Genomic DNA, 14,956 nt, shown 5'->3' with positions numbered 1-14,956 from the left:
CTTATTCCGCCCCCTCAAAAAGATCATCAATAATGAGAAGGAAGTTTGAATTAGTGCAGCAAGAACAATCCTAATTACCTGAATGCAGAAGAGAGGCTACACTTGACTACCTCCTCTCAACTGTGAGAAACAAGATGGATGCTGTTTTGACTCTTTTCTTAGTTAAGGTTCTTACTTAAGCACCAATCCAATGTACTTGGCGTTTATTATAATGAGAAAAATTAATTGAATGTTTGTGTTTTGGGCCAGATGCTGTGTCTCTACAGGATAGGGAGCATAATCAAAGACTCAACTGATTACAGCATGAATGGTATTAGTGCTAGCCAGCTGCAGGGCTCAAAGTGGTTGTGTTTTGTAGTCTTGCGCAGGAGGAGAAGAAGCAGCATATTGTATTTTAATACACCACGTGATTTTAGCCACTCAGGAAATAATAGAGAATATTGGTTTGAATTATGAGGAAGGATAACTCTGCTGTAGTCTATCCCAACTTGGATTATTCTGGGATCGAGAAAAAAGTGTAACGAAATGAAAACAGATGTATTTTCTTTGAGAGCATTCTTACGACGTGTGCTGTGTCATTCCTATTGAGGGCTTTTGTATTGATTCAAATCAATTTGTGTGATCAATAGCGTGACGGACGTTTTGTAATTGTACATCATGTTATCTGGACCTTAGTATATCAGTATTATCTTCCTGCGTCGGGAGGAGCAGAGAGAGAGAGAGTGGTCGAAAACGTTGCTTTTCTTAATTTCAATTCATTTGCGTTGCCGGTTGTAACACATTGGAGCGTAATTAAATGATATGGCCGGGGCATCTTCGAGCCCAGGCGTATTAGATGTGGTGCCTAATGCAAGCAGGCAAATCCAATCGCTACTATTGATCAGCCACTTGATGTTCTGTGCTGTGGCTCCCTGCACCTGACCTCCATTTCATTCTCAAGTCATTACAGTCGCCGGGCAGAATTTAGTGTGGCTGCCGGCTATCCAATGATACATACAGAAAGAGGGGAAGGAGGGGGAGTCGTCGGTCACCCTTTCTCCCTCACAGGTTCAGATCAATGAGGTTGGCTAATGGCTACATGCTAAATATACCCTTCCACTGCAGGCAGAACAGGAGCATCAGTTAGCGCTGCGTCAGTTTTATTCCGCCCCGTCCCATAGGGTTTGAGCCGGTGAAATGTGGCAGACATTTTGGAGCCAGAGTAGTTACTTATCAATAAGGAACAGATTGGATGAGGGTGGAGATGGGGGGTGTGTGCAGAAGGGAAGTCACAGAGAGAGAGAAAGATATTATTTACAGTTCCCATTGGTGTCCCCCAGGGCTCTGTTCTAGGGCTCTGTTCTAGGCCCTCTCCTATTCTCGCTATACACCAAGTCACTTGGCTCTGTCATAACCTCACATGGTCTCTCCTATCATTGCTATGCAGACGACACACAATTAATCTTCTCCTTTCCCCCTTCTGATGACCAGGTGGCGAATCGCATCTCTGCATGTCTGGCAGACATATCCGTGTGGATGACGGATCACCACCTCAAGCTGAACCTCGGCAAGACGGAGCTGCTCTTCCTCCCGGGGAAGGACTGCCCGTTCCATGATCTCGCCATCACGGTTGACAACTCCATTGTGTCCTCCTCCCAGAGCGCTAAGAACCTTGGCGTGATCCTGGACAACACCCTGTCGTTCTCAACTAACATCAAGGCGGTGGCCCGTTCCTGTAGGTTCATGCTCTACAACATCCGCAGAGTACGACCCTGCCTCACACAGGAAGCGGCGCAGGTCCTAATCCAGGCACTTGTCATCTCCCGTCTGGATTACTGCAACTCGCTGTTGGCTGGGCTCCCTGCCTGTGCCATTAAACCCCTACAACTCATCCAGAACGCCGCAGCCCGTCTGGTGTTCAACCTTCCCAAGTTCTCTCACGTCACCCCGCTCCTCCGCTCCCTCCACTGGCTTCCAGTTGAAGCTCGCATCCGCTACAAGACCATGGTGCTTGCCTACGGAGCTGTGAGGGGAACGGCACCTCAGTACCTCCAGGCTCTGATCAGGCCCTACACCCAAACAAGGGCACTGCGTTCATCCACCTCTGGCCTGCTCGCCTCCCTACCACTGAGGAAGTACAGTTCCCGCTCAGCCCAGTCAAAACTGTTCGCTGCTCTGGCCCCCCAATGGTGGAACAAACTCCCTCACGACGCCAGGACAGCGGAGTCAATCACCACCTTCCGGAGACACCTGAAACCCCACCTCTTTAAGGAATACCTAGGATAGGATAAAGTAATCCCTCTCACCCCCCCTCCCCCTGAAAAGATTTAGATGCACTACTGTTCCACTGGAGGTCATAAGGTGAATGCACCAATTTGTAAGTCGCTCTGGATAAGAGCGTCTGCTAAATGACTTAAATGTAATGTAAATGTAAGAGTTGAGAGTTTGAGACTTTTAGCCCTGGTCGGACAATGTTAAACAATATGATGAGTGGAACATCGATGAGGTTGGATTGAACTGTATTGGGGTGGAGGGGTGGGGGGTGATAGGCCCATTAACCATCCAGGTTTAGCGTTGCTCCGAGAGGGCAGTTGCCCGGACCAGACATGCATAATCAATAGGATCAGAGCAGAATATCAATTTGTCTGTGGATATAGACTGAAGAACCTTACACAAGAGAACACTCTCCACGACAAAGCTGCCTGTTTTCCATTGCTGGTGGTCGTGGTACAGACTAGGCAAGTAGCCACAGGACTACAGATGTCCACATGGGGGAAAACTGCACCACTTGGTCTACTAGTCCATTTAAAAAACAACTAAAGCCCTTACACCTGAAGAGATAGAGAAAACAGCAATGCAATCTTCACTTGTTTATTTGAGGACAAGAACCTTCCCTAAGAAACAAACGTAGACCACTAGATGAACAGAGAGCAAAGCTTCAACACTGTCCTCTCCTTTTGTTCCAAATCTTCAACACTGTCCTCTCCTGTTGTTCCAAAGCTTCAACACTGTCCTCTCCTGTTGTTCCAAATCTTCAACACTGTCCTCTCCTGTTGTTCCAAAGCTTCAACACTGTCCTCTCCTGTTTTTCCAAACCTTCAACACTGTCCTCTCCTGTTGTTCCAAAGCTTCAACACTGTCCTCTCCTTTTATTCCAAAGCTTCAACACTGTCCCCTCCTGTTGTTCCAAAGCTTCAACACTGTCCTCTCCTGTTGTTCCAAATCTTCAACACTGTACTCTCCTTTTGTTCCAAAGCTTCAACACTGTCCTCTCCTGTTGTTCCAAAGCTTCAATACTGTCCTCTCCTGTTGTTCCAAAGCTTCAACACTGTCCTCTCCTGTTGTTCCAAAGCTTCAATACTGTCCTCTCATGTTGTTCCAAACCTTCAACACTGTCCACTCCTTTTGTTCCAAAGCTCCAAAGCTTCAACACTGTCCTCTCCTGTTGTTCCAAAGCTTCAACACTGTCCTCTCCTGTTGTTCCAGAGCTTCAACACTGTCCTCTCCTGTTGTTCCAAAGCTTCAATACTGTCCTCTCCTGTTGTTCCAAAGCTTCAACACTGTCCTCTCCTGTTGTTCCAAAGCTTCAACACTGTCCTCTCTTTTTGTTCCAAAGCTTCAATACTGTCCTCTCCTGTTGTTCCAAATCTTCAACACTGTCCTCTCCTGTTGTTCCAAAGCTTCAATACTGTCCTCTCCTGTTGTTCCAAAGCTTCAACACTGTCCACTCCTTTTGTTCCAAAGCTCCAAAGCTTCAACACTGTCCTCTCCTGTTGTTCCAAAGCTTCAACACTGTCCTCTCCTGTTGTTCCAAAGTTTCAACACTGTCCTCTCCTGTTGTTCCAAAACCTCAACACTGTCCTCTCCTGTTGTTCCAAATCTTCAACACTGTCCTCTCCTTTTGTTCCAAAGCTTCAATATTGTCCTCTCCTGTTGTTCCAAAGCTTCAACACTGTCCTCTCCTGTTGTTCCAAAGCTTCAACAATGTCCTCTCCTTTTGTTCAAAATCTTTAAAACTGTCCTCTCCTTTTGTTCCAAAGCTTCAATACTGTCCTCTCCTGTTGTTCCAAAGCTTCAACACTGTACTCTCCTTTTGTTCCAAAGCTTCAACACTGTCCTCTCCTGTTGTTCCAAAGCTTCAATACTGTCCTCTCCTGTTGTTCCAAAGCTTCAACACTGTCCTCTCCTGTTGTTCCAAAGCTTCAATACTGTCCTCTCATGTTGTTCCAAAGCTTCAACACTGTCCACTCCTTTTTTTCCAAAGCTCCAAAGCTTCAACACTGTCCTCTCCTGTTGTTCCAAAGCTTCAACACTGTCCTCTCCTGTTGTTCCAAAGTTTCAACACTGTCCTCTCCTGTTGTTCCAAAACTTCAACACTGTCCTCTCCTGTTGTTCCAAATCTTCAACACTGTCCTCTCCTTTTGTTCCAAAGCTTCAATATTGTCCTCTCCTGTTGTTCCAAAGCTTCAACACTGTCCTCTCCTGTTGTTCCAAAGCTTCAACACTGTCCTCTCCTTTTGTTCCAAAGCTTCAATACTGTCCTCTCCTGTTGTTCCAAAGCTTCAACACTGTACTCTCCTTTTGTTCCAAAGCTTCAACACTTTCCTCTCCTGTTGTTCCAAAGCTTCAACACTGTCCTCTCCTGTTGTTCCAAAGCTTCAATACTGTCCTCTCATTTTGTTCCAAAGCTTCAACACTGTCCTCTCCTGTTGTTCCAAAGCTTCAACACTGTCCTCTCCTTTTGTTCCAAAGCTTCAACACTGTCCTCTCCTTTTGTTCCAAAGCTTCAACACTGTCCTCTCCTTTTGTACCAAAACTTCAACACTGTCCTCTCCTGTTGTTCCAAAGCTTCAACACTGTCCTCTCCTTTTGTTCCAAAGCTTCAATACTGTCCTCTCCTTTTGTTCCAAAGCTTCAACACTGTCCTCTCCTGTTGTTCCAAAGCTTCAATGCTGTCCTCTCATTTTGTTCCAAAGCTTCAACACTGTCCTCTCCTTTTGTTCCAAAGCTTCAACACTGTCCTCTCCGGTTGTTCCAAAGCTTCAACACTGTCCTCTCCTTTTGTTCCAAAGCTTCAACACTGTCCTCTCCTGTTGTTCCAAAGCTTCAACACTGTCCTCTCCTGTTGTTCCAAAGCTTCAACACTGTCCTCTCTTTTTGTTCCAAAGCTTCAACACTGTCCTCTCCTTTTGTTCCAAAGCTTCAACACTGTCCTCTCCTGTTGTTCCAAAGCTTCAATGCTGTCCTCTCATTTTGTTCCAAAGCTTCAACACTGCCCTATCCTGTTGTTACAAAGCTTCAACACTGTCCTCTCCTGTTGTTCCAAAGCTTCAACACTGTCCTCTCCTTTTGTTTCAAATCTTCAACACTGTCCTCTCCTCTTGTTCCAAAGCTTCAACACTGTCCTCTCCTTTTGTTCCAAAGCTTCACCACTGTCCTCTCCTGTTGTTCCAGAGCTTCAACACTGTCCTCTCCTGTTGTTCCAAAGCTTCAACACTGTCCTCTCCTTTTGTTTCAAATCTTCAACACTGTCCTCTCCTCTTGTTCCAAAGCTTCAACACTGTCCTCTCCTTTTGTTCCAAAGCTTCAACACTGTCCTCTCCTGTTGTTCCAGAGCTTCAACACTGTCCTCTCCTGTTGTTCCAAAGCTTCAACACTGTCCTCTCCTTTTGTTCCAAAGCTTCAACACTGTCCTCTCCTGTTGTTCCAAAGCTTCAACACTGTCCTCTCCTGTTGTTCCAAAGCTTCAACACTGTCCTCTCTTTTTGTTCCAAAGCTTCAACACTGTCCTCTCCTTTTGTTCCAAAGCTTCAACACTGTCCTCTCCTGTTGTTCCAAAGCTTCAATGCTGTCCTCTCATTTTGTTCCAAAGCTTCAACACTGTCCTATCCTGTTGTTCCAAAGCTTCAACACTGTCCTCTCCTGTTGTTCCAAAGCTTCAACACTGTCCTCTCCTTTTGTTTCAAATCTTCAACACTGTCCTCTCCTCTTGTTCCAAAGCTTCAACACTGTCCTCTCCTTTTGTTCCAAAGCTTCACCACTGTCCTCTCCTGTTGTTCCAAAGCTTCAACACTGTCCTCTCCTGTTGTTCCAGAGCTTCAACACTGTCCTCTCCTGTTGTTCCAAAGCTTCAATACTGTCCTCTCCTGTTGTTCCAAAGCTTCAACACTGTCCTCTCCTGTTGTTCCAAATCTTCAACACTGTCCTCTCCTTTTGTACCAAATCTTCAACACTGTCCTCTCCTGTTGTTCCAAAGCTTCAATACTGTCCTCTCCTGTTGTTCCAAAGCTTCAACACTGTACTCTCCTTATGTTCCAAAGCTTCAACACTGTCCTCTCCTGTTGTTCCAAAGCTTCAATACTGTCCTCTCCTGTTGTTCCAAAGCTTCAACACTGTCCTCTCCTGTTGTTCCAAAGCTTCAATACTGTCCTCTCATGTTGTTCCAAAGCTTCAACACTGTCCACTCCTTTTGTTCCAAAGCTCCAAAGCTTCAACACTGTCCTCTCCTGTTGTTCCAAAGCTTCAACACTGTCCTCTCCTGTTGTTCCAAAGTTTCAACACTGTCCTCTCCTGTTGTTCCAAAACTTCAACACTGTCCTCTCCTGTTGTTCCAAATCTTCAACACTGTCCTCTCCTTTTGTTCCAAAGCTTCAATATTGTCCTCTCCTGTTGTTCCAAAGCTTCAACACTGTCCTCTCCTGTTGTTCCAAAGCTTCAACACTGTCCTCTCCTTTTGTTCCAAAGCTTCAATACTGTCCTCTCCTGTTGTTCCAAAGCTTCAACACTGTCCTCTCCTTTTGTTCCAAAGCTTCAACACTTTCCTCTCTGTTGTTCCAAAGCTTCAACACTGTCCTCTCCTTTTGTTCCAAAGCTTCAACACTGTCCTCTCCTGTTGTTCCAAAGCTTCAATACTGTCCTCTCATTTTGTTCCAAAGCTTCAACACTGTCCTCTCCTGTTGTTCCAAAGCTTCAACACTGTCCTCTCCTTTTGTTCCAAAGCTTCAACACTGTCCTCTCCTTTTGTTCCAAAGCTTCAACACTGTCCTCTCCTTTTGTTCCAAAGCTTCAACACTGTCCTCTCCTGATGTTCCAAATCTTCAACACTGCCCTCTCCTTTTGTTCCAAAGCTTAAATACTGTCCTCTCCTTTTGTACCAAATCTTCAACACTGTCCTCTCCTGTTGTTCCAAATCTTCAACACTGTCCTCTCCTTTTGTTCCAAAGCTTAAATACTGTCCTCTCCTTTTGTACCAAATCTTCAACACTGTCCTCTCCTGTTGTTCCAAAGCTTCAACACTGTCCTCTCCTTTTGTTCCAAAGCTTCAATACTGTCCTCTCCTGTTGTTCCTAAGCTTCAACACTTTCCTCTCCGGTTGTTCCAAAGCTTCAACACTGTCCTCTCCTTTTGTTCCAAAGCTTCAATACTGTCCTCTCCTGTTGTTCCTAAGCTTCAACACTTTCCTCTCCGGTTGTTCCAAAGCTTCAACACTGTCCTCTCCTTTTGTTCCAAAGCTTCAATACTGTCATCTCCTGTTGTTCCAAAGCTTCAACACTGTCCTCTCCTTTTGTTCCAAAGCTTCAACACTGTCCTCTCCTTTTGTTCCAAAGCTTCAACACTGTCCTCTCCTTTTGTTCCAAAGCTTCAACACTGTCCTCTCCTGATGTTCCAAATCTTCAACACTGCCCTCTCCTTTTGTTCCAAAGCTTAAATACTGTCCTCTCCTTTTGTACCAAATCTTCAACACTGTCCTCTCCTGTTGTTCCAAAGCTTCAACACTGTCCTCTCCTTTTGTTCCAAAGCTTCAATACTGTCCTCTCCTTTTGTTCCAAAGCTTCAACACTGTCCTCTCCTGTTGTTCCAAAGCTTCAATGCTGTCCTCTCATTTTGTTCCAAAGCTTCAACACTGTCCTCTCCTTTTGTTCCAAAGCTTCAACACTGTCCTCTCCGGTTGTTCCAAAGCTTCAACACTGTCCTCTCCTTTTGTTCCAAAGCTTCAACACTGTCCTCTCCTGTTGTTCCAAAGCTTCAACACTGTCCTCTCCTGTTGTTCCAAAGCTTCAACACTGTCCTCTCTTTTTGTTCCAAAGCTTCAACACTGTCCTCTCCTTTTGTTCCAAAGCTTCAACACTGTCCTCTCCTGTTGTTCCAAAGCTTCAATGCTGTCCTCTCATTTTGTTCCAAAGCTTCAACACTGTCCTATCCTGTTGTTCCAAAGCTTCAACACTGTCCTCTCCTGTTGTTCCAAAGCTTCAACACTGTCCTCTCCTTTTGTTTCAAATCTTCAACACTGTCCTCTCCTCTTGTTCCAAAGCTTCAACACTGTCCTCTCCTTTTGTTCCAAAGCTTCACCACTGTCCTCTCTTGTTGTTCCAAAGCTTCAACACTGTCCTCTCCTGTTGTTCCAGAGCTTCAACACTGTCCTCTCCTGTTGTTCCAAAGCTTCAATACTGTCCTCTCATTTTGTTCCAAAGCTTCAACACTGTCCTATCCTGTTGTTCCAAAGCTTCAACACTGTCCTCTCCTGTTGTTCCAAAGCTTCAACACTGTCCTCTCCTTTTGTTTCAAATCTTCAACACTGTCCTCTCCTCTTGTTCCAAAGCTTCAACACTGTCCTCTCCTTTTGTTCCAAAGCTTCACCACTGTCCTCTCCTGTTGTTCCAAAGCTTCAACACTGTCCTCTCCTGTTGTTACAGAGCTTCAACACTGTCCTCTCCTGTTGTTCCAAAGCTGCAATACTGTCCTCTCCTGTTGTTCCAAAGCTTCAACACTGTCCTCTCCTGTTGTTCCAAATCTTGAACACTGTCCTCTCCTTTTGTTCCAAAGGTTAAATACTGTCCTCTCCTTTTGTACCAAATCTTCAACACTGTCCTCTCCTGTTGTTCCAAAGCTTCAATACTGTCCTCTCCTGTTGTTCCAAAGCTTCAACACTGTACTCTCCTGTTGTTCCAAAGCTTCAATACTGTCCTCTCCTGTTGTTCCAAAGCTTCAACACTGTCCTCTCCTGTTGTTCCAAAGCTTCAATACTGTCCTCTCATGTTGTTCCAAAGCTTCAACACTGTCCACTCCTTTTGTTCCAAAGCTCCAAAGCTTCAACACTGTCCTCTCCTGTTGTTCCAAAGCTTCAACACTGTCCTCTCCTGTTGTTCCAAAGTTTCAACACTGTCCTCTCCTGTTGTTCCAAAACTTCAACACTGTCCTCTCCTGTTGTTCCAAATCTTCAACACTGTCCTCTCCTTTTGTTCCAAAGCTTCAATATTGTCCTCTCCTGTTGTTCCAAAGCTTCAACACTGTCCTCTCCTGTTGTTCCAAAGCTTCAACACTGTCCTCTCCTTTTGTTCCAAAGCTTCAATACTGTCCTCTCCTGTTGTTCCAAAGCTTCAACACTGTACTCTCCTTTTGTTCCAAAGCTTCAACACTTTCCTCTCCTGTTGTTCCAAAGCTTCAACACTGTCCTCTCCTTTTGTTCCAAAGCTTCAACACTGTCCTCTCCTGTTGTTCCAAAGCTTCAATACTGTCCTCTCATTTTGTTCCAAAGCTTCAACACTGTCCTCTCCTGTTGTTCCAAAGCTTCAACACTGTCCTCTCCTTTTGTTCCAAATCTTCAACACTGTCCTCTTCTTTTGTTCCAAAGCTTCAACACTGTCCTCTCCTTTTGTTCCAAAGCTTCAACACTGTCCTCTCCTGATGTTCCAAATCTTCAACACTGCCCTCTCCTTTTGTTCCAAAGCTTAAATACTGTCCTCTCCTTTTGTACCAAATCTTCAACACTGTCCTCTCCTGTTGTTCCAAATCTTCAACACTGTCCTCTCCTTTTGTTCCAAAGCTTAAATACTGTCCTCTCCTTTTGTACCAAATCTTCAACACTGTCCTCTCCTGTTGTTCCAAAGCTTCAACACTGTCCTCTCCTTTTGTTCCAAAGCTTCAATACTGTCCTCTCCTGTTGTTCCTAAGCTTCAACACTTTCCTCTCTGGTTGTTCCAAAGCTTCAACACTGTCCTCTCCTTTTGTTCCAAAGCTTCAATACTGTCCTCTCCTGTTGTTCCTAAGCTTCAACACTTTCCTCTCCGGTTGTTCCAAAGCTTCAACACTGTCCTCTCCTTTTGTTCCAAAGCTTCAATACTGTCCTCTCCTGTTGTTCCAAAGCTTCAACACTGTCCTCTCCTTTTGTTCCAAAGCTTCAACACTGTCCTCTCCTTTTGTTCCAAAGCTTCAACACTGTCCTCTCCTTTTGTTCCAAAGCTTCAACACTGTCCTCTCCTGATGTTCCAAATCTTCAACACTGCCCTCTCCTTTTGTTCCAAAGCTTAAATACTGTCCTCTCCTTTTGTACCAAATCTTCAACACTGTCCTCTCCTGTTGTTCCAAAGCTTCAACACTGTCCTCTCCTTTTGTTCCAAAGCTTCAATACTGTCCTCTCCTTTTGTTCCAAAGCTTCAACACTGTCCTCTCCTGTTGTTCCAAAGCTTCAATGCTGTCCTCTCATTTTGTTCCAAAGCTTCAACACTGTCCTCTCCTTTTGTTCCAAAGCTTCAACACTGTCCTCTCCGGTTGTTCCAAAGCTTCAACACTGTCCTCTCCTTTTGTTCCAAAGCTTCAACACTGTCCTCTCCTGTTGTTCCAAAGCTTCAACACTGTCCTCTCCTGTTGTTCCAAAGCTTCAACACTGTCCTCTCTTTTTGTTCCAAAGCTTCAACACTGTCCTCTCCTTTTGTTCCAAAGCTTCAATGCTGTCCTCTCATTTTGTTCCAAAGCTTCAACACTGTCCTATCCTGTTGTTCCAAAGCTTCAACACTGTCCTCTCCTGTGGTTCCAAAGCTTCAACACTGTCCTCTTCTTTTGTTTCAAATCTTCAACACTGTCCTCTCCTCTTGTTCCAAAGCTTCAACACTGTCCTCTCCTTTTGTTCCAAAGCTTCACCACTGTCCTCTCCTGTTGTTCCAAAGCTTCAACACTGTCCTCTCCTGTTGTTCCAGAGCTTCAACACTGTCCTCTCCTGTTGTTCCAAAGCTTCAATACTGTCCTCTCCTGTTCTACCAAATCTTCAACACTGTCCTCTCCTGTTGTTCCAAAGCTTCAACACTGTCCTCTCCTTTTGTTCCAAAGCTTCAATGCTGTCCTCTCCTTTTGTTCCAAAGCTTCAATACTGTCCTCTCCTGTTGTTCCAAAGTTTCAACACTGTCCTCTCCTTTTGTTCCAAAGCTTCAATACTGTACTCTCCTGTTGTTCCAAAGCTTCAACACTGTCCTCTCCTTTTGTTCCAAACCTTCAACACTGTCCTCTCCTGTTGTTCCAAAGCTTCAACACTGTCCTCTCCTGTTGTTCCAAAGCTTAAACACTGTCCTCTCTTTTTGTTTCAAAGCTTCAACACTGTCCTCTCCTTTTGTTCCAAAGCTTCAACACTGTCCTCTCCTGTTGTTCCAAAGCTTCAATACTGTCCTCTCATTTTGTTCCAAAGCTTCAACACTGTCCTCTCCTGTTGTTCCAAAGCTTCAACACTGTCCTGTCCTTTTGTTCCAAAGCTTCAATACTGTCCTCTCATTTTGTTCCAAAGCTTCAACACTGTCCTCTCCTGTTGTTCCAAAACTTCAACACTGTCCTCTCCTGTTGTTCCAAAGCTTCAACACTGTCCCCTCCTTTTGTTCCAAAGCTTCAACACTGTCCTCTCCTTTTGTTCCCAAACTTCAACACTGTCCTCTCCTTTTGTTCCAAAGCTTCAACACTGTCCTCTCCTGTTGTTCCAAATCTTCAACACTGTCCTCTCCTTTTGTTCCAAAGCTTAAATACTGTCCTCTCCTTTTGTACCAAATCTTCAACACTGTCCTCTCCTGTTGTTCCAAAGCTTCAACACTGTCCTCTCCTTTTGTTCCAAAGCTTCAATACTGTCCTCTCCTGTTGTTCCTAAGCTTCAACACTTTCCTCTCCGGTTGTTCCAAAGCTTCAACACTGTCCTCTCCTTTTGTTCCAAAGCTTCAATACTGTCCCCTCCTGTTGTTCCAAAGCTTCAATACTGTCCTCTCCTGTTGTTCCAAAGCTTCAACACTGTCCTCTCCTTTTGTTCCAAAGCTTCAACACTGTCCTCTCCTTTTGTTCCAAAGCTTCAACACTGTCCTCTCCTGTTGTTCCAAAGCTTCAACACTGTCCTCTCCTGTTGTTCCAAAGCTTCAACACTGTCCTCTCTTTTTGTTCCAAAGCTTCAACACTGTGCTCTCCTTTTGTTTCAAAGCTTCAACACTGTCCTCTCCTCTTGTTCCAAAGCTTCAACACTGTCCTCTCCTTTTGTTCCAAAGCTTCAACACTGTCCTCTCCTGTTGTTCCAAAGCTTCAACACTGTACTCTCCTGTTGTTCCAAATCTTCAACACTGTCCTCTCCTTTTGTTTCAAAGCTTCAACACTGTCCTCTCCTGTTGTTCCAAAGCTTCAACACTGTCCTCTCATTTTGTTCCAAAGCTTCAATACTGTCCCCTCCTGTTGTTTCAAATCTTCAACACTGTCCTCTCCTTTTGTTCCAAAGCTTCAACACTGTCCTCTCCTGTTGTTCCAAAGCTTCAATACTGTCCTCTCATTTTGTTCCAAAGCTTCAACACTGTGCTCTCCTGTTGTTCCAAAGCTTCAACACTGTCCTGTCCTTTTGTTCCAAAGCTTCAATACTGTCCTCTCATTTTGTTCCAAAGCTTCAACACTGTCCTCTCCTGTTGTTCCAAAACTTCAACACTGTCCTCTCCTGTTGTTCCAAAGCTTCAACACTGTCCCCTCCTTTTGTTCCAAAGCTTCAACACTGTCCTCTCCTTTTGTTCCAAAGCTTCAACACTGTCCTCTCCTTTTGTTCCAAAGCTTCAACACTGTCCTCTCCTGTTGTTCCAAATCTTCAACACTGTCCTCTCCTTTTGTTCCAAAGCTTCAATACTGTCCTCTCCTTTTGTTCCAAAGCTTCAACACTGTCCTCTCCTGTTGTTCCAAAGCTTCAACACTGTCCTCTCCTTTTGTTCCAAAGCTTCAACACTGTCCTCTCCTGTTGTTCCAAAGCTTCAACACTTTCCTCTCCTGTTGTTCCAAAGCTTCAACACTGTCCTCTCCTTTTGTTCCAAAGCTTCAACACTGTCCTCTCCTGTTGTTCCAAAGTCTTCCTGTTGTTCCAAAGCTTCAACACTGTCCTCTCCTGTTGTTCCAAAGCTTCAACACTGTCCTCCTTTTGTTCCAAAGCTTCAACACTGTCCTCTCCTGTTGTTCCAAAGCTTCAACACTGTCCTCTCCTGTTGTTCCAAAGCTTCAACACTGTCCTCTCTTTTGTTCCAAAGCTTCAACACTGTCCTCTCCTTTTGTTCCAAAGCTTCAACACTGTCCTCTCCTGTTGTTCCAAAGCACTGTCCTCTCCTTTTGTTCCAAAGCTTCAACACTGTCCTCTCCTGTTGTTCCAAAGCTTCAACACTGTCCTCTCCTGTTGTTCCAAATCTTCAACACTGTCCTCTCCTTTTGTTTCAAAGCTTCAACACTGTCCTCTCCTGTTGTTCCAAAGCTTCAACACTGTCCTCTCCTTTTGTTCCAAAGCTTCAATACTGTCCCCTCCTGTTGTTTCAAATCTTCAACACTGTCCTCTCCGGTTGTTCCAAAGCTTCAACACTGTCCTCTCCTGTTGTTCCAAAGCTTCAATACCCTCCTCTCCTGTTGTTCCAAAGCTTCAACACTGTCCAGTCCTATTGTTCCAAAGCTTCAACACTGTCCTCTCCTTTTGTTCCAAAGCTTCAACACTGTCCTCTCCTGTTGTTCCAAATCTTCAACACTGTCCTCTCCTTTTGTTCCAAAGCTTCAACACTGTCCTCTCCTGTTGTTCCAAAGCTTCAACACTGTCCTCTCCTGTTGTTCCAAAGCTTCAACACTGTCCTCTCCTTTTGTTCCAAAGCTTCAATACTGTCCTCTCCTGTTGTTCCAAAGCTTCAACACTGTCCTCTCCTTTTGTTCCAAAGCTTCAACACTGTCCTCTCCTGTTGTTCCAAAGCTTCAACACTGTCCTCTCCTTTTGTTCCAAAGCTTCAACACTGTCCTCTCCTGTTGTTCCAAAGCTTCAATACTGTCCTCTCATTTTGTTCCAAAGCTTCAACACTGTCCTCTCCTGTTGTTCCAAAGCTTCAACACTGTCCTCTCCTTTTGTTCCAAATCTTCAACACTGTCCTCTTCTTTTGTTCCAAAGCTTCAACACTGTCCTCTCCTTTTGTTCCAAAGCTTCAACACTGTCCTCTCCTGATGTTCCAAATCTTCAACACTGTCCTCTCCTTTTGTTCCAAAGCTTAAATACTGTCCTCTCCTTTTGTTCCAAAGCTTCAACACTGTCCTCTCCTGTTGTTCCAAAGCTTCAACACTGTCCTCTCCTTTTGTTCCAAAGCTTAAATACTGTCCTCTCATTTTGTTCCAAATCTTCAACACTATCCTCTCCTGTTGTTCCAAAGCTTCAACACTGTCCTCTCCTTTTGTTCCAAAGCTTCAACACTGTCCTCTCCTGTTGTTCCAAAGCTTCAACACTGTCCTCTCTGGTTGTTCCAAAGCTTCAACACTGTCCTCTCCTTTTGTTCCAAAGCTTCAATACTGTCCTCTCCTGTTGTTCCAAAGCTTCAACACTTTCCTCTCCTGTTGTTCCAAAGCTTCAACACTGTCCTCTCCTTTTGTTCCAAAGCTTCAACACTGTCCTCTCCTGTTGTTCCAAAGCTTCAACACTGTCCTCTCCTTTTGTTCCAAAGCTTCAACACTGTCCTCTCCTTTTGTTCCAAAGCTTCAACACTGTCCTCTCCTTTTGTTCCAAAGCTTCAACACTGTCCTCTCCTGATTGTTCCAAATCTTCAACACTGTCCTCTCCTTTTGTTCCAAAGCTTCAACACTGTCCTCTCCTTTTGTTCCAAATCTTCAACACTGTCCTCTCCTGTTGTTCCAAAGCTTCAACACTGTCCTCTCCTTTTGTTCCAAAGCTTCAACACTGTCCTCTCCTTTT

Source organism: Oncorhynchus nerka, linkage group LG5 (assembly GCF_034236695.1).
Source record: "Oncorhynchus nerka isolate Pitt River linkage group LG5, Oner_Uvic_2.0, whole genome shotgun sequence".
In the NCBI taxonomy this organism is placed as follows: Eukaryota; Metazoa; Chordata; class Actinopteri; order Salmoniformes; family Salmonidae; genus Oncorhynchus; species Oncorhynchus nerka.
Note: the sequence above shows the minus strand (reverse complement) of the source record.